This window comes from Phoca vitulina, unplaced genomic scaffold (assembly GCF_004348235.1).
Source record: "Phoca vitulina isolate PV1807 unplaced genomic scaffold, GSC_HSeal_1.0 scaffold2, whole genome shotgun sequence".
NCBI classification, from domain to species: Eukaryota; Metazoa; Chordata; class Mammalia; order Carnivora; family Phocidae; genus Phoca; species Phoca vitulina.
This window is the reverse complement of record NW_022589705.1, coordinates 100,093,386-100,112,422: the sequence shown is the minus strand read 5'-3', so window position 1 is coordinate 100,112,422 and position 19,037 is coordinate 100,093,386. Positions and strand designations below refer to the sequence as shown.

At 57.0% G+C, this 19,037-nt stretch overlaps 1 protein-coding gene across 3 annotated transcripts in view; it reads right to left on the bottom strand.

The window, feature by feature from the left end:
• The window catches only part of GNB1 (G protein subunit beta 1), a 95,937-nt gene extending 91,412 nt beyond the window's left edge, over nucleotides 1-4,525 (bottom strand). For 2 of the 3 annotated variants that reach the window (XM_032395399.1, XM_032395405.1), the window contains exon 1: nucleotides 4,305-4,522. The gene's annotated coding sequence lies outside the window, so the exon portion shown is untranslated. Of the gene's footprint in view, nucleotides 1-4,304 lie in introns of all 3 variants that reach the window. The other variant, XM_032395413.1, reaches the window with a different exon arrangement.
• Nucleotides 4,526-19,037: the final 14,512 nt, after the last annotated feature.

Below are 19,037 nucleotides of genomic sequence, written 5' to 3'. Positions count from 1 at the left end.
TGTGTGTAGAAATGGCTTTCCCCAGAACTTTAAGTTAATAAGTCAAGTAAGTGGATACCTACTTAAGTCTTTAAGAAAGCAACACTGCTCTATAAAAGAAGCTTTTTTATCCCTGGAAGCCGGCAGGAGTTTTTTCCCATCCATTACTGTGACAGCTAAGGCAAGGCAATGCCGCCACAGGACTAAAAGGGTTAAAAAGCTTTCGGCATTCCTCTGACCAATCTGAATGCCTACAGATTGCCTATATTTCCTAAATAAGAGTTCTGGAACAAAACACATAGCTTTAAAAGGTGCTGCTCCATTTTTTTACCAGAATAGTCAACATGATGTTGCATTACCCAATGTACGCACACACCCCCCACGTACGTTTAGACCAGCCCTTCCTTCCACTGTTACACGCTGTGTTTGTGAAATGCGTGACCTCAGTGTCAATTTAAGCTTCTTTTTATCTCTTTATTCTATGTTCACTAAACCAAACATTTAAGTGACCCATCTTACTTCATAATTTCTCTTAACCATTCAGCAATGAATGCAAACCCGAAATCAGAATTATCCCCAGGGTTAAAGATTCTAAGATTTTTTGTTCAGTGCCTTACTAGACTTGCGATAACAGAGATTTCAAAATAATATAGCATGCCATATGGTCAAGCCCAGATAATAACATTGAGAATATCTGTTACCAATCCACTAATGCTCTTAAAAGCCAAAGTCTGTAGACAGTAAGAATTTAATCCAATTTGGAGACCAACATGAGCCAGAGAAACCAACATGGGCAGAGAAAAAAACAATCCAGTGAAGAAACTATAATAAATGCCAATACTGCATTTACTGTCTAAAATCAATGTTAGTCATTAAAGAATGTATTAGCTAAAAAGCCAACTGATGGTAGGTAGGTAAGTCTAAAGATATCCTGAAGACCTTTCTCAAAGCAATCTGTAGAAATACAACTTTTTCAAACAAACCAATGGAAGACAGAAACTTTTAGCAAAGTAAAAAGTAACAGAACAGAGCTTTGAAAAATAAGTTAACTCCTCATAAAATCAGTCCCTTTCTCGGGGCGCCTGGGTGGCTCAGATGGTTAAGCGTCTGCCTTCGGCTCAGGTCATGATCCCGGGGTCCTGGGATCGAGTCCCACATCGGGCTCCCTGCTCAGTGGGGAGCCTGCTTCTCCCTCTGCCTCTCTCTCTCTCTCTGTCTCTTATGAATAAAGGAATAAAATCTTAAAAAAAAAAATCAGTCCCTTTCTCAAGCTGTCACTCTAAGTCTACCAAGGTTATTCAAGCTTTGCAATCAAAGTCACTAGGCATAAAAAAAATTTGAAAAGAACTTTTAAGTTTTACTCTAAAAAAAGACAGTACAGGGGCACCTGGGTGGCTCAGTCAGTTAAGTGTCTGACTTTGGCTTGGGTCCTGGGTCCTGGCCTGGAGCTGGACTTCCCACTCAGCAGGGAGTCTGCTTGTCCCTCTCCTCTGCCCCTTCCCCGACTCATACTGTCTCTCACATAAATAAAATCTTAAAAAAAAAAAAAGGACAGTCATTATTCTGCAGTCTTTTAAGAGTCTTCTAAATCTGCTCTGAGATGAAAATTCAATCTGTGGAAACTTACTGCAACTGCCCCCCAAAACACAAGTAACTCAAAATATTAAACAAAGAGAAATCTTTATTATCATTAATGTCCTTCAATGGACATTAATTAAATGGCTGACTACTTATGTGACGATATCCACACAGCCCCGTGGTAAACGCCAGTATCATACTAGAGGAATAGTTTCTGTCCAATAGGTGTTCATTTAAGAAAGGCTCAATTCTGAGTCAAAACTGCATGGTTGAACAATTTCCTCTATATGCATACTCTTGAATCATTCCAACAGAAGATGAAATGTAGCCCTAACACTGGTCCCCCAGCAGAAGAAAATGGGAATAAGTCACAGGCACAATCACAAAACTTAACTTTGCTTTCCTAAATTCTCACTTCTAAGAAAAACTTGTAGCACTTCTAATGTCGGTGAATCCAGGAGCATGTAAGCAAGCCAGCAGTCCCCACCAGGACAGAGGCCTTGCAGTCCAGCCTCAGAGCCTCCAGAGATCCCACCCCCAACAACAGCCCTAACACGGTCTGACAGGATTGGTCTCTAACCAACCATTCCAGATACTCTCCATTTCTGGCCAGTTCTAGTTGTTAGAAAGTTAAATCAAGCCGAAAGCTACCATCCAGTTGTGCTGTGTAGAGGTTCTCAGACCTGTTTCCATGTTGGTGGCACCAACTCTGTCCCCACCCACACACCCAATATTAGTAAGGAGGCAAAAAAGGAACTGCCTATTCACTTTCTTGTTGCAATATATACCTTCCGGAAGAATCTAGAATAGACCCTATCTTAATAGAATTCAAACTAAAACCTTACTTTCAAATAGAGAACCCCTCTACCCCCCAAAATACTGAAGCTTCAAATTCGAAAACATAAAATTAATGTAAAATTCTTACTGATAACAATTCTCTGAAGACCTTACTGTATCTAGAGTTGAAGGGAACTTCTTACAAAGCTAGTACTTCCATTTATTTGCTAATCATAAAAATAATGTACATGTTTTCTTAGTTAATAATCTCTTAAGCAGCTGCTTGGCCATCAAATATTGAGATCAGTGCAATCAGATGGATAGTAAAAACGAAAACACACAAAAAAGAGCTCCCCCAAACTAAACCTACAGATGAACAGGTCTACATCACTGACACATAAATTCAGTATTCTGTAGCTGTCCGTGTCCAGCAACTTCCCTTTCCAACATGAAAATTCACACATCGCTGTTTTTCTTCAGTAAATGGATCTCACGACCCCAACTAAAAAGCTTCCATAAAGAGGAATTAAGCAGATACAGTAATACTACTTCCGTATGCTAGGTAATTTAAAGGACTTAAGACATGTCTAAATACCTTCTGAATCACAAACAATTCGCAAGGAAAAATACGGGGGGTGGGGGGGTCTTCAAAAGTCCGAGGGCTCCGCCACCACCCGGGCGGAATTTTCGGCTCAACTCCTCCCCCACCCCCACCCGCGGCCAGCGAAGAGCTCGCAGGGCGAAGGGGGGACACGCAGCCCGGGATTACTTCCTCCCTCTCCCCCCCGCCGCCCCGCTCCTTCTAAATAATGTAAATGGGGCCCAAAACACAATCGGGGCGCAGGAGGCCGGGAGCGCGCGGCGGCTGACAATGGCAGCGGCGGCGACGCGCCATCTTGTAGCGGGGCCTGGCCCGAGCCATTCATTCGGCGCGGGGGCGGGGGGCGCGGGGACCCCGGCCCGACCCTGCCGCCCGGTCCCCCCCGGCCCCCGCCCCGCCCCGCCGGCGCCGCACCCGGCGAGGGGGAAACGACAGCGGGCTCGCGGTGGGGCTGCCTCCCACTTTTCGCTAAAAACGAAAACAGCCGAGAAGCGCACGGCTCGGGCTTCCCGGCACGGCTCTTTGTGTCTGCCTGCCTTCAATGCACCGCGAATTGTCAGCGGCGCCCGGCCCCGGCCGCGCCTCAGCTTCCTCATTTCACGGTCCCCCTTCCTTCACCGTGTCGCCACCAAACACTAAGTTCAAAGTCCCCAGAAAAGGTGTATTTAAAACACAACGTTCCTCCCAAGAAAAGGACGAGCGCCTCAACCCGCTGCAGAGCCCCGCCGCTCCCTTTGTTCTCGCGGCCCCGGCCCGGCCGGCCTAGAGACCCCGGCCCAGCGCACCCCCTCCGGGGCCAGCCTCCGGCGCACAGCCCCCAGGGAGATCGGGCCCGATTCGGACGGCGGACCCCGAATGGGACCCACGATCCCGAGCCGCGAACCCCGACTCAGGACCCAGGACCGCGGGCCCAGATACCCGACCCCGACTCAGGACCCAGGACCGCGGACCCCGACCCCAAACCTAGAACCCAGGACCGCGGGCCTGGAACCGGGACCCCAGAACTCGGACCACAGACCTGGACCCAGGATCCCAGGGCCCCCGCGCCCAGACCCCGGCCCCTCCGACCCCTGCCCCGGAGCCCGAGCTCCAGACCCCGATCCCGGCCAGAGAGCCCAGACCCCGGCCGCAGATCTCGAACCCCGGACCTGGGACACCCGGCCGAGGACAAGGGCCCGGACCCCAGCCAAAGCCCGCAGGGTCCCTGCCCGCTCCCGGCCCGGGACCCCACCCGGGCGGGGCAGGAAGACTCGCGGCCCGCGGCGGGGTGGGGGCGGGGAGGGTGGGGGCGGGGCGGCTCGGGCGGGCGACTGCGGGGGAGGGGCCGGGGCCCGGGTCGCCGGGCCGGGGCAGGGGCCGCCGCGCTCACCTCGGCGCCTCGTCCCGCCTGACTCGCCCGCGCCCCGCCGCCTCAGCCGCCTCGGCCGCCGCTCTGGAGGTGGTCGCGCTCGGGCCGCTCCGCGGGCGCTGCGGGCAGGTGCGCCGGCGAGGATCGGTCCGGTCCCGCGGCGGCTGCTCCACTCCCGCGCCCGCGCCCGCTCCCGCTCCCGCTCCGCCGCCGCCTCCGTCCGCCCCTCAGACGCCTCCAGCCATCGGGATGGGCGCGGCGGCCCCTGCCCGCAGCCTCGGGAAACCCCACGCCGCGTCACCGCGCACGCCGCGCGCGCACGCACGGCCCGGCCGCGGCCCCGGCGCGCGCACGCCAGCGCGCTTCCTCCCAGCGCCGACCCCAGGAGCGTGCGCGAGCCACTTAAAGGGGCCGCGCCCGCCCTAGAGGAACCAGCCCGCGGAGGACCCTAGGCCTGGTCCGTCCCTCGCCGGTGCCCCAGGGGCTGCGCGCGGGGCCCTGCGCTAGCGTGGGCCTCCCGGCTGCGCACCCGCTCAGCTTCCCAGCCAAGGGGACGTGGGTGGAGGCTGCAGGACCACAGCTGGGACTCTCCCGGCCCTGCACCCGTCCCCCGTACACGCATCCCGCACTACATCCCGCACACAGGCCGAGTACTCCCACCTGGCATCCTGCACCCGGCATTCAGCACCCCGTACCTGCACTGTGCACGGGTACCCGCACGTGCACACACCCAGCCCAGGCCGGCTTTCAGGCCTGGGGGTGCAACAAGCTGACTGGATCCCACAGGGACCCACACTGACGGGGTCGGCCTCTAGGCAAGCCCAGCTTCTGCCGGCCGGCGAGTGGATGCCCACCAACCGAGGGACGGGGGAACAGGGCCAGTCTCGGAGATGGGGCTCGTGTGAGCTTGGGCAGGTGCAGGCAGTGTGGTCTCGGGAGGTCAAGCCTAAGGCACTCCTGGTGGGAATGACCGCCTGGACAGGGAGGTGTGACCACGGAAAAGAGTGTCAGGAGGGAGACAGTTGGTCAACCTCTGGGAAGGCTGCTGAGAATTGAAGCCCCTCAGGTGGGAGCAGAAAAGAGGTGAACGTGGGTCATATATGTGCAGCCCATAGATATCCCCAGGAATGTCAGTGGAACGGTCCCCCACCACCACCTCTGTCTTTCCAACTGGCCCCTGTCTCCCCAGTTCTAACAACTAAGCTGGCCCCTGGCAGCCCAGTTCCCACGGGCTCCCTCCCTTTGGATCCTGCAGCCCCTGACCCTCATCACCCCAGGCCAGATGCAGGCCCCTTTTCCTCCAGGCCTATGTGTATCCTTCTAGCCTGGAGCCCATACCTTCCCACCCAGGTGTGGGCTGCGCCCTGTCCCTCCCCCTCCCACTCTATGGGATCTCCTATCAGCATACAAGCATGTCCCCATCATTCTTGCAGCCCTTTCTCAGTTCCTGGTACTGGATGCTCCAGGCTCAGCTTACACTCTCCCTGCCCAGCCCTGAATTCAGCCATTTCTGCAAGGAGCCCTGGTGTCTTTTAATGGGGAGTGGTATTTAGAGGCCAGGGTCAGGGCTCCAGGTGTGCTCACTGCTACCAGAATACCATTGCTTCAGCAGACAGAGCTAGGGAACGAATGTACGTGCAAGCATACGTGCATATGCGCACACACACACAAACACACACAAAGTACCCCCCCACCATGTAACCAATCTCCTGTGATTGCTGCCACGCGCCCTCCTCACCCCTCCCCTGGACCACCACAGTGCTCACCCCAGCAAGGAGGTCCACCTTGCTCAGCGGACATGACAGTTTCCATTGCCCATCCCACAGCTTCCAGGTTCCTCTGTCCTCCTTGCCGCTCCTTAAACACACGGGTCACCACATCCACACTCTGCCCCCGTGACTCCATCTGCCGAGGAGGGTCTCCCCCATTACCTCCAGTCACCTCCACAGAGAGGTCTCCCCCGGCCCCTACCCCTTTGTCCTTCCCCAGTGCCTTGTTGGCTGCATTTCTCTTTAGCTCTCATTCCTGAGACCTCACACAGTTTCATTCGTGGGCGGCTTTGCTCCTTGCCCATCTCCCCTGATGAAGCTGGTACTTTGATTCCCTTGTCCCCTGCTCCACCCACCAAGTAGGGTATGAGGCACACAGTGGGTCCTCAGGGAAGGCTTATGGGATGGGTGAGAGGGGTGTGAGTGATGCTCTGTGTTCTGAATGAGAGGGACAAGACTCAGCATGACAACCAGAGGGGCAGGGGAGTGGGGAGTGTCGGAATCAAATGGTCACTGCTGTCCAGCACAAGGCTGGCAGTCCTGGGGACTCTGCGGTGCTGCACACTGCTCCGGAGGAGAGGTGGATGATGCAAAGTTGGAAGGATGAGTGTCCTGAGATTGGCAGGTGGGTCCCAGAAGCAATGGACTCAAGGTCCCAGACTCAGGGTCAAAGACATCCCTCTGAATCCAGCAAGTCTGATGCCAGCCTTCAGTGCCTACCTAGGCCCAGGACTTAGAAAAGTGGAAATGAGGAGGGAGAAGAGGAAAATGAGATGGGAAAGGAGGAGGAGAAGGAGGAAAGGGGAACAAGGCGGGACAGGGCCAGCAGCGGAGCAGAAAGAAATGGGGGTGACGGTCTCTGTGGAGACCTCTGTACTCCTGTGGGGATGGGAAGAGCCCTGGGGGACCCTCAGAAGCCCTACTCCGCCAGCCTGGCCTGACTGGGCAGCAGGGGTGCTAAGAGGGCCGGCCCAGGGCTCCCCTGTCCCACAGGCCACTGCAGGCCTGATTGGGCCCATCCCTAGTTACACCAAGGCCACAGAGCAAGGCCACACATGAGGACACCAGGCCAGAGCCCGCAGCAGCCATCTGAGGTTTTGGGTGTAGACCTGGAGCCCCCAGCTAATCTGTAGGTCTGTGGGGTAGGGCAGGGCCTTCCCTGGAACTTGCCCTGTGGCCCAGGCCTGAAATCCTCCTTTACATGTTTATGGATGGGTGTGAGGGCAATGTCAAGGGGAAGGCAGGATGAAAGGAGTAGAGAGCCCTGGGTCCTTACTTCCAGATCCCCTACACAGACTGGAGCCTCCTCCCCCTTCAATGCATAGAAGCCGCAGGGTCCCAGGGTTCTTCTCCCCACTCCAAGGCCAGTCCCCAAGGAGCAGGGGCCTTCTAGCCCTGGGGACACATGCCCTGGTCAGCTCTCCGGAACCTACAGGAGCTTCTAGCTTCCAGCCAGAGACCTTTGGACCTCCGGGGTATGAAGGGCACTCTGGGGAGCCTGCCGGCCCTCCCCTCCCCTCCCCTCCCTTCCACCCCTTTTGTCCAGGCCTCCTGCAGTTTGGGCCCCCATCTGCCGCCCAGCCCCCTCCTCAATGGGGCATAAATCAGGGCTCATGATGGACCCGCTGCCACAGAGAGAATTTGTGCCCAGCTGGCCAGGATTTTAGGCTTCTCCTGATTTCCTGGACACACGCCTTCCTTCTCTAGATAAGTGGCTTAGAGATCAGCCTGAAGTCCTGAGTCCATGGCCACACCCTGTCAGCTGCACCCAGCCCACGGCCAGGCCAGCCAGGTGGCTGCAGGGCTGAGCAGAGCCTGAGGCTGAAAGCAGTGGCCCTGGCTCAGCGCCCAGCCTTCACTAAAAACCTAGGGTGTGCAAATGCATTATTCAGATGCTCCCCCCTCATCTGCTCTTTAGCAGGAAATGGTCTGACCGGAAAGTAGGTCTTTTTAAATCTGAATTATTCAAACAATTTGTGCACATGACCAGGACCCAAGCCCAGGGGCTATGCTCCAAGCCTGGCTTTAAAGGGTCTCAGGGCTGTAGGGGCCGCTCCCTTCCCGCAGTGCATTGTCTGTTCTTCTACCGCAGCCATCCTGCCTTGGCTCCTAGTAGGTGAGGCCCCTGGCCCCAGAGGACAGGCCTAGCACGAGGAAGGGGGGGAGAGGGTGCAGAATGTAGGTAATCCAGAAAAAGCACTAATCAGTTCTGCGGCAGCCAGAGGCAGGGTCTGGTGACAGAACAGGCTCAGGATGGTGAGGAAGCCCGCCCCTCCTTCCTTCTCTCAGCGGTGCCCTCTCCAAGTGCCCACCGGGTGCCAGGAAGACCCAGGTCCACCCCGATGTGGGGCAGGTCTGCTGGAAGGGACAAGGGGAGAGCGGGATGACCAGCGGAAAGGTGACCATCTGTGGAGCAGAGCCTGAGGCGTAGCAGGCATTGCGGTGCGGGGGTTGGAGGGGTGGGCAGCTTCAGAGCCCAGGAAAGGGTCAAGGCCTGAGATGGCAGGGCACGATGTGCCTTGTGGCCTTAGGGAGGATGCTGGCTATTTCCCCCTGGCTGCTGTCAGACTGTGACGGACCCCTGGACCCTCCCCCTATGCAGCAGAAGCAGCCCCTCTCTCTCCCAGGCCTGTCCCTTGTCCCTGAGTCCCCCACCATGCCTCTCATGACCTGACCTCCAAGCCCATGATCCTCCCGTCACCTCCCTTTGGTCACAAAGCAGACATCCCTCATGGGGGCCACCAAAACTTGGGGGGGGCAGTGGAGAATCAGAAAGTGCCAAGTGAGGGGGGGGGACGGCAAGCGCAGGGCAAGTTTCCCCTGAGATTTGGAGCAGACACCCAAGGGAAGGTCCCTGTGGCCTTGCCACTCCCAGAAGGAGCCCTCCCAAGTGGGTTGAGACTGTGGGGGCCGTGCTCTGCTCCAGCAAACATCGGGGCTGCCTTCCCAGGACACCTGTAACAGGAGAGCCCACCTTCCTCTGTGGGGATCTGTGTGGCGGGTACTTCTGGTCGCACCGCAGATGGGGGGATCTGCACCCATAGAGCTGGAGAGCCTGGCTCCATCCAATGGCTCTGCTGCCACAGACTGGCCCAAGCAGAGACTTGTCACATCATCCTTTTTGGAGTGAGACAAACCTCTCTAATGGAGAAAGATGCAACCATTATCGAGCAGAGCAGTACTCCCCATGTGTACCCCAGAAACGTGTGCACCCACAGGAATGCACAGATGTACACAGGCCAGTCGGGTCAGCCAGGCTCGGGGTACCAGGTAGCGGGAGCGTAAACCAGCTTATGTGAAGGAGGCAATCCGCTCACTCAGGGGATGAGTCTGTGAGCCGACTTCAGGTATCCCTGCATCCAGGCGTTCCTGGAGGCTGTCGGGGCCCGTCTTCCTGTGATCTCCAGCCACAGTGCTCCCAAGACAGATATCTGTATGTTGACCCCAGGAAAGCTCTGAAGGCCCTCCGTCAGATTTTGTGTGGCCCTGGAGGCAGGGAAAGGAGGGGCCGCGGTTAGCGCCCCGGGCTGGGGACAACACGCACTCCCCAGGGCAAAGGTGGGTGCTGTCCCCAGGAGGAAGAGGGCTTCTGGACAGAGAAATGCACAGGGGTCCCTACCTGCCTCTTGGCTAAAAGCAGGGTTTGGGCAACAGCTGAGCTACTTATAAAATGAAGCCTCTGTTGGTTGTTGGGTTCAAGGCCCGCAGACGCCCCGGTTCCCTGTGCCCCAGCCTCTGGCCTGCTCCATCCTGAAACGGGATGCTGGAGGCAGGGCCACAGCCACCTCTGGGGTCTCCGGGGGCAGGGGCATTTCCAGTTCTGGGCTGGGTGGCTCCCTTGGCAGACCTTCCCCCAGTGGCCCACAGAAAGCTGGACGCTCACCCGCCCAGCCCAGGAGTGCGGCTGCTAGCACCGAGCCAGGGACCCAGAAAGTGTGATGTCCACTCAGAGAGAGACCAGGGTCAGAGAGAGGCACACCCAGACCCTGACACCCAGGACCAGGTGAAAGGGGGGAATGCAGGGAGGCCCCAGTACCCAGAGTGGATGGGGTCTGGGAGAGAGAACCTGCTGGGTGGGGGCCTGGGGGCGGCTGCTGCCTCAGTCAGGCCTTGGGACTCTGGGCACCCCCTCACCCCTGGCCTGGCCAAGCCTCCTATCCTAGGTGCCGCCAACAGGCCGGAGCATGCTTGGGGGCGGTGGTCCCTGAGGCCAGGAAGTGGGGACACAGTCCCAGGGTTGCACATACCGCGGGCAGGCCACACCGGCGTGGCGGACTGCAGGCCCATGCAGGGTGACTGAGGCTTCTGCCTGCACCCCAGCCGGAGCCCAGGCTTGACACGCCCCTCCCCGCCCAGAGTGGGGGCAGCCTGCACACCACCTCCCCCCTTACTTGCTGCTGCAGACATGATGAGCAGGGCCTGATGGGAGGAGGGATGGTGTGGGGATCACAGCAGCATGCCCAGGGAGGTGCTAGGCCTGTCCTGGTCTCTAGCTCCGCCGGCCTGCCGCTGCCGGTGCCCTGCCTTGGGGAGGGGCACCCTGGCTGTTCTGGGGATTCATCTCCCCACAGATAGTGCTCTGGGACTTAGCTCCACCAGCACCTGCCAGGTAAACAGCTTGCATCTGTGGCTCAGCAGGCAGGAGGAGGATGGGTGGTCCAGTGCCCAGGCATGCCTGCTAAGCCTTCCTGAACCCATTGCCCTGTCCAGCCCAGCCAGGGAAGGGGCAGCCCAAAGATGGACCCAGGGGCACCCCGAGGACCTGGACTGAGGTCATCTGATAGGAAGATGCCATTCAAGGCCATTTCCAGCGGTGGGCAGGCATTGAGCGGCCTTCCCCAGAGCTGGGGAAGCAGGACAGAGTCAGGACCAGCGGCACAGCGGGGAAGGGGTGTGGATCCCCGGTGCGGCCACGTTATGTGCCATGCCGTGGCCGCTGCGGCACGTACTGAGTCATGCCACATTACGTGCCACATCTTTCACAAACTGCCAGGTCACATCTGCCAGCCCGTGCCACCTGGGTTTGGACACAGGGGCACACCCTGGCCCGTGGAACACCTGATGAGAGTAGCCCTTTCTCTGGGCCTGTATCCTGGGCGTTGTCCCCATTGCCCCTTCTCTGGCACAGACTTGGAAGGACTGTAGTCTCCAAGAAAAAGACCCCTCCATACCGCGTGTCCCCTGAGGGGGCAGGGACTCAGCATCATGGCCCAAGCGCCAGTGTCCCCAGCCCACCAGCTCGGCTCATGGTATTGGGTCTCCATGAAGAACTTCCTGCCCACAAGGCACCCCATATTCCCCTCACCAGCAGGGGACACCCCTCAGGTGCTCCCCCACACAGGGTTTTCTGTTTTAGATCATGGTAAAATACACATCACATAAAGTTTACCACTCAGACCCTTTTGAAGGGTACAGTTGATTGGCATTTAGTACTTTCACCGTATTGTGCAGCATCCCCGGCGTCTCCTTCCAGAACATTTTCTTCGGCCCAGAAGGAAACCCCATGCCCATTGAGCAGTCATGTCCCATTCCATCCCCCCAGCCCCTGGCAACCACTGATCTGCTTTCTGTTTCCATGGATTTGTCTGTTCCAAGTACTTCATATGAGCAGAATCATATAACATGAGATCTTTTGTGTCTGGCTTCTCTCAAGGGTCATCCACCTTATAGCAGCTGTTGGTGCTTCATTCCTTTCTACGGCCGAATAATTCCATGCACAGATACACTGCACTTTGTTTATCTGTTCATCTGTTGATGGACATTTGGGCTGTTGCCACCTTTCGGCCATTGTGATTAGAGCTGCTACGATTGTTAGTGTGCAAGTTTTTGTTTGAACACCTGTTTTCAGTTGTGTGGTTTTTTTTTTTTTTTTGTATTTATCTAGTCGTGGAACTGTGGGGTCATACATAGCCCTGTGTCTACCCTGAGGAACCACCAAACTATTTCCCACAGCAGCGATCTATTTTACATTCCCAACCAGCAACACACAAGGGTTCCAAATGTTCCACATGCTTGCCGACACGTGACTATCTGCCTTCTTTTTTTTTTTTTTTTTTTAAGATTTTATTTATTTATTTGACAGAGAGAGAGAGATAGTGAGAGAGGGAACACAAGCAGGGGGAGTGGGAGAGGGAGAAGCAGGCTTCCCGCCGAGCAGGGAGCCCGATGCGGGGCTCGATCCCAGGACCCTGGGATCATGACCCGAGCTGAAGGCAGACGCTTAACGACTGAGCCACCCAGGCGCCCCGACTATCTGCCTTCTTGATTGTAGCCATCCTAGCGAGTGTGAAGTGGTTACCGCCTTGTGGTTTGATTTGCACTTTCCTAGGGACTGGTGATGCAAAGCTTCTCTTTGTGTGCTTATTGGGCACGTGCATATCTTCTTTGGAGGAGTATCTATTCCAGATCTTTGCCTTTTTTTTGAACTTTTTTTTTGTTATGGTTGTTGAGTTATAAGTGCTCTTTATATATTCTGGACACCAGACCCTTATCAGATATGTGATTTGTAAATATTTTCTCCGGTTCTGTTAGTTGTTTTTTCACTCTGTTGATAGTGTCATTCGATGCACAAAAGTTTTTAATTTTGATAAAGTCCACTTTATCTCTTTTTTCTTTTTTGTTTCTTGGCTATTGTGTTTCTGGTGTCACATCTAAGAAACCGTTGCCAAATCTAAGTTTATGAAGATTTACTCCTGTGTTTTCTCCTAAGAGTTTTATGGTTTTAACTCTTACATTGAGGTCTCTGACCCATTTGGAGTTAATTTTCATATGTGGTGTGAGGTAGGGGTCCAACTTCATTCTTTTGTGTGTGGATATCCAGTGTTCCCAGCACGTTTGTTGAAGACTGTCCTTTCCCCATTGAATGGTCTTGGCACCCTTGTTGAAAATCAATTGACCACACATGTGAGGGTTTCTTTTTAGGCTCTCCATTGTACTCCACTGGTCTATATGACTGTTCTTATGAATACCACACTGTTTCAATCACTGTAACTTTGTAGATTTTTTAAAAATATTTTTAATTTTTATTTTTAAGTAATCTCTACACCCAATGTGGGGCTCAACTTACAACCCTGAGATCAAGAGTTGCATGCTCCATGGACTGAGCCAGCCAGATGCCCCAAATGAAGCTCTGATTTGTGGGTTTTATGCCAGAAATGTTTCAGGAGCCCATGAGTAGAGTGTCCTGGGTCAGGCACTCACCCCTGGCCAAATAGTGGAGGACACCAGAGCATATGGCCCACAGGGCAGACCAAGAGGGACAATTTTATTTTTTGAGTAATCTCTATCCCCAACGTGGGGCTCAAACTCATGACCCCCAGATCAAGAGTTGCACGCTCTACCAACTGAGCCAGTCGGGCGCCCTTGTATAGGTCTCATTTATTTATTTATTTATATATTTTTAAAGATTTTATTTATTTATTTGATAGAGAGAGAGACAGAGCGAGAGAGGGAACACAAGCAGGGGGAGTGGGAGAGGGAGAAGCAGGCTTCCCGCAGAGCAGGGAGCCCGATGCGGGGCTCGATCCCAGGACCCTGGGATCATGACCTGAACTGAAGGCAGACGCTTAACGGCTGAGTCACCCAGGTGCCCCCCTTGTATAGGTTTTAAATTGGGAAGTGTGAGTCCTCTGACTCTCCAACTCTGTTCTTCTTTTTCAAGACTATTTTGGCTATTTTGAGTCCCTTGCAATTCCATAGGAGTTTGAGGAACTACTTTTCTTTTGCTGAAAATAAAAGGCCATTGGCATTTATCATCTACTTCTTAAAAAAAGATGAACTCAGGAGAAGGCCGTGGGTGGTGTCTCAGTCTTCCTGCCATTTGGAGGCAGTCAGCTCCCTTAGGGCCTGTGGCAGTGAGGACGACAAGTCCTGTCATGGTGATGGGAACCGCTGCGGGTCTAAGCAAGGGAAGGGCTCCCTCTGGCTGCCTCAGGGCAGGGTGAGCTGTGTGGAGGGTAGCACAGTGGGCTGGACAGGCTGGACAGGGCCATGTATTCTGGAATGGGGAGGCTGTGGTAGGTCAGGGATGAGGGCATGGAAGGAGCAGGGGCGACACCAGGGTGCCTCTGTGAACAGCTAGGTGGTGAGCTGGGAGGGTGGGGAGGGGCAGCTAGAGGGGGTAGTCTGATGGGACAGGAGGAGAGTGTGCTGTGTCTCGGATCTCTCCAGTCTGAGATGCTTATAGATGTTGGGTGGAGAAGTGGGTGTGTGGTGAACACGCCACAGGCCAGTGAAGGGCCGTGGGGGAGTGTGTGTAGCTGAGGATGTCCCTGAGCTGCCAATGTCCCCCCGCCCCCCGCAGGAGAGGGGTGAGAAGGAAGAGAGCCCCAGAGAGAGGGAAAGGACTTTGCAGACAAAAGGGTGGTGCAGCCAGGGAGGTGGGGCTCAGCATGGGGGGGGGGTCCCAGGAATGGACACAGGAGCTGCAGGGCCTCAGAGTTGGCCTGGAGGAGAGGCATGTGTGAATATAGCCAGGAGGTTGGAAGGGAAGGGGCTCAGTGGGGAGCCAACTTCATGGAGGCCTTGAGGACCAGGTTTGGGGGCAATTCAGAAGGAAGGGGAGGTCAGTGCTTCCTGTCACCTTGCCTCCACTCCAGTGCCCCTCTGCAATAAGCCCCCAGTGCAGCAACCCACCTCAGCCCCGCACCACTGCCCTCTTTCCACTGCTGGGTGGCATGTCCTTATTTACTGGTTCTTGCTGTTTGGGCTCTCTGGGGAGCAGAGACCCCTGACCCAAGGCAGAACGCTGAGCAGGCCCTGAATAAATGAATTGCACAGGTGGTGGTGGGGTCTTGTTCCCTGGAGGGCCCCCTGCACCTGGTCCTGTTGGGCCCCCTTAGCACTGGTCAGCCAGCAGGGGGAGGACCCAGCCCTCACCCTGGGTCTCCTTCTCTTTCCCTTCCCCACCCTGGCGGCTGAGGGAGTTGACCTGGCCCCTCCTGCCTGCCCCAGCCGGTCCTCCCTCAGACCAGCTACCCTCATGCCCCTATGTGTGGCCCACCTGTCACGACAGTGGGATTGCCTTGGGAGCCCTGGCTAGGACCCCTGCCTAGGACCCCTGGCTAGGACCCAAGGGCTGCTCCAATAGCCAGAAACCCCAAACCATCTTCTTCTTCTTCTTTTTTTTTTTTTTTTTAAAGATTATTTATTTATTTGACAGAGAGAGAGCACAAGTAGGCAGAGCGGCAGGCAGAGGGAGAGGGAGAAGCAGGCTCCCCACGGAGCAGGGAGCCTGATGTAGGGCTCGATCCCAGGACCCTGGGATCTGACCTGAGCCAAAGGCAGACGCTCAACGACTGAGCCACCCAGGTGCCCCCGCAAACCATCTTCTGAAGTGAAGGTGGGTGCTCAGGGAGCTATAGGGGTATCTGTGGAAACAGCAGGGGGGGTCACTGGGTTCCCACACTCTTCTGCTCCCACTTGTTCTTGGTCACCAGGCCCTGCTCCAAGTCAGGTGGGCACTTTACAGTCAGGCCAGGCACCAGTGCATGTCGCTGGGGCAGGCAGAGGGTAGTGGGACTGCGGCTGCCTCTCTGCAGGGCCCCTGAGCACCGCAATTCCCGCCCCCCCCCCGGGCCCCAGTCCTGCAGTGCTGGCCAGCCCCGGCTCTCTCTGAAGGTGCAGCCTGCCTCATCTCTGGAGACTGCCACTGGGGCCTGAGGGCTGTTTGTTAAGAATCCTGTCCCTGAGGGCCAGCCCACCCGCCACCTGGGAGGTGATGCAAGGTATGCCTGGGAAGGGCAATCAGAGGCAGGGCGGGGCAGGGGGGCCATCTGGCCTGAAGAAGGGTCGTGTGCAAGGGCAATGGTCTCAGAGGCTGGAGGACAGGGCACCCAAGGAGGTGAAGGAGGAGATGGTGGGCTGGGACCCCAAGCAGTAGGGGTGCTGGGAGGAGCCAGGAGCACCCACAGGCCCTTGGGCTGCCCCTCCTGAGGAGGCTGGGCCTGCAGGCATAGGGTGTTTTGGAAACCAGCAGGTGTGGCTAGGCCTGTGGGGCGGCTGCCCGGTGCCGGGGGCCCTGGAGATCTCCTTGTGACGCCCGTCTGGGACCAGCTGGGCCCCGCTGTAGTCCCCTGGGCATCTGCCCAAGGCTCATGCCCAGACCTGCTCTGGGGTACCTGGGTGGGGGAGGGGATGGCTTAGCCTGCTGGATCAAACTTCTAAGGGCCTGTCTGTCCTGCCCCATTGCCCCTCCAGCAGCCCCTGGTGGCCATGGGGCCCAGACCTTGGGTGGGCACTTTGGTGCCCAACCTCTGAGATACACCATGGGGAGGAAGCCACTGAAGAGAGTGCAGGGTGAGGGGCTTTGGGTCAGCCCTGACTGGGCACCATTTGGGGCACGGCGGAGGGCAGGATCATGGGTGCCCCACCCCTGCTGCCTGGCCCTGCCCCACAGGCTGTGGGTGCTGCTTTAGGCTAGGCTGAGTGGAGAGGTAGGGTAGGCAGTCCCCCTCTGCAAGGGGCTTCACCTTGAGCCTCAGTTTCCCCTCTGTGCAGGACGGACCTCCAGGCTTCTACCCCCCTCTGGCTGCTGGGCCAGCTGGAACGCCCGCCCCTGCAAAGGTCTGAGGCTTTTTTTTTTTTCCTTTTAAGGATTTTATTTATTTCTTTGAGAGAGAGAGAGAGAGAGCACAAGCAGGGAGGAGAGCCAGAGGGAGAAACAGACTCCCCCCGGAGCAAGGAAGGAGCCTGACGCAGGGCTGGATTCCAGGACCCTAGAATCATGACCCCGGCCAAAGGCAGACGCTTGACTGACTGAATCGCCCAGGCATCCCAGGTCTGAGGCTCTTGATGCGTTTAAAACCTCTTTTAGCTTCGGACAAAATGTCCTTGGTGTGGTCACGTGTAAACGAGACTGAGGGAGAGAAGAAGAGCCTCAGAGCCCCTCGGAGGAGCAGGGGCACAGGGCACAGGGCACAGGGCGCGCCAGCTGTGAGCCCCTGGGGGCCAGGACGGTCACACGGCAGCCGGGCAGGGTCCCAGGACGCCAAGACCGGGAGCCGTGGTCCCCCTGGGTGCGAAGGGCCATCTGGGGACCGGGGTGCTTCTCTGGGGGCCTGGACATTCAGGGTCGGAGGCCCCGCAAGGCCCGCGGCAGCTGCGCTTTTCCACGGTCGGCGCCCGGCCCCGCTCCCCGCCACCTGCGTGGCGCCTTAGGGGTGAACGAAAGGCAGATTTATGTCTATTTTTCTCCTGACAAAAGTGGGACCTGAAGTGAGGTTTCGAGGGCAGGGTTATGAGTCGGAGGGCGGCACTAGCCGGCGACGCCGGCCCAGTTCCAGCCGCTGGACGGCGGACCCCAGACCCCAAACGCCGCGGGCGGAAAACTGGGGGCCCGTCTGGCTCCACGTGGCCCACGAGCGCCGCCTGGTGCCGGCGTATGGAGAGGCCGCGGGCGGGCCGGCGAAGGGCCGGGGGCGGGGCCTGTGCTGCGCGTCGTGCCGGGGCGGGGCCTGTGCTGCGCGCCGTGCCGGGGCGGGGCCTGTGCTGAGTGACGGATAGGGGGCGGGGCCGAGGCCGAGAGGCGGACCCTAGCGGGGCCCGCGCCCAGCGCGGCCTCCAGCTAGGCCGGGGCCCGGGCGGGAGAAGCGCCCTCCCGGGCACCGACCGGGCAGTGGGCTGGGAGTCGGCACTCCCCAGGAAGAGCCCGGTGGCCGCGGTGGTTTGTTCCGAGACGGCTTGTGCTTCGCTCAAGCCGCCCTGGTTCGGCGCCGGTTACCGGCAGCGCCTCCCTCGCCCACTCCCTAAGCAAAAACAAACCCCTGGAACTCCTTCCGCTGCTTCCTCGTGTCTGGATTTCGACATTAATCGCAATCTCGGCAGTCGGAGAAGGCAGTCAGATTGATGTTGACTTCAGTGTGGAGATTTCCTTGTGAATCAATAAGTGATCGATATTTAGACCCAGGGGGTGCTGGAGAATGATGTTCAGGGGCTGCGCCCGCACACCCAGCACGCGTGCAGAGCGCGGGGTGCAGAAGGTCTCACATCCCAGGACGCGCCCCCCCTGCAGCCCTGCAGCCCCCTCCCAGCCCCGCCAGCCCTGCAGCCCTGCAGCCCCACCAGCCCTGCAGCCCTGCACCCCTGTAGCCCCCTCCCAGCCCCGCCAGCCCTGCAGCCCCACCAGCCCTGCAGCCCTGCAGCCCCGCCAGCCTCACCAGCCTCACCAGCCCTGCAGCCCTCTAGCCCCCTCCCAGCCCCGCCAGCCCTGCACCCCTGTAGCCCCCTCCCAGCCCCGCCAGCCCTGCAGCCCCACCAGCCCCGCAGCCCTGCAGCCCCGCCAGCCTCACCAGCCCTGCAGCCCTGCAGCCCCCTCCCAGCCCCGCCAGCCCTGCAGCCCCACCAGCCCTGCAGCCCTGCAGCCCCGCCAGCCTCACCAGCCCTGCAGCCCTCTAGCCCCCTCCCAGCCCCTCCAGCCCTGCAGCCCCTCCAGCTCTCTTGGCCGCTCTCCCTCCCGCCTTCCTGCGGCAGCCTTGCTTTGAAGGTTGTGTCCTGTGAACAGAAAGCAGCAGGGATCTGTTTTGTTTTTGAGTCTGACAGTCGGTGATTGCTTTAAATGCATTGTTTTGATTATTGATGTATTTGGATTTCTTTTTAAAAATAAACAATTTTTTTTAAGGGGGCGCCTGGGTGGCTCAGTCGGTTAAGTGTCCCATTCTTGATTTCGGCTGAGGTCTTGATCTTGGGGTCCTGGGATCAGGCCCACATGGGGCTCCTGGCTCACACAGAGTCGACTTGTCCCTCTCCCTCTGCTTGTCCCCTGCTCATGCTCTCTCTCTCACTCTCAGTCTCTCTCAAATAAATAAATAAATAAAATCTTTTAAACATTTTAAAAAATAAAATTTTAAAAAGATTAATATTTTATTTAAATTCAATTTAGTTAACATACAGTGTATTATTAGTTTCAGAGGTAGAATTCAGTGATTCATCAGTTGCGTACAACACCCAGTGTTCATTACATCACATGCCCTCCTTAATGCCCATCACC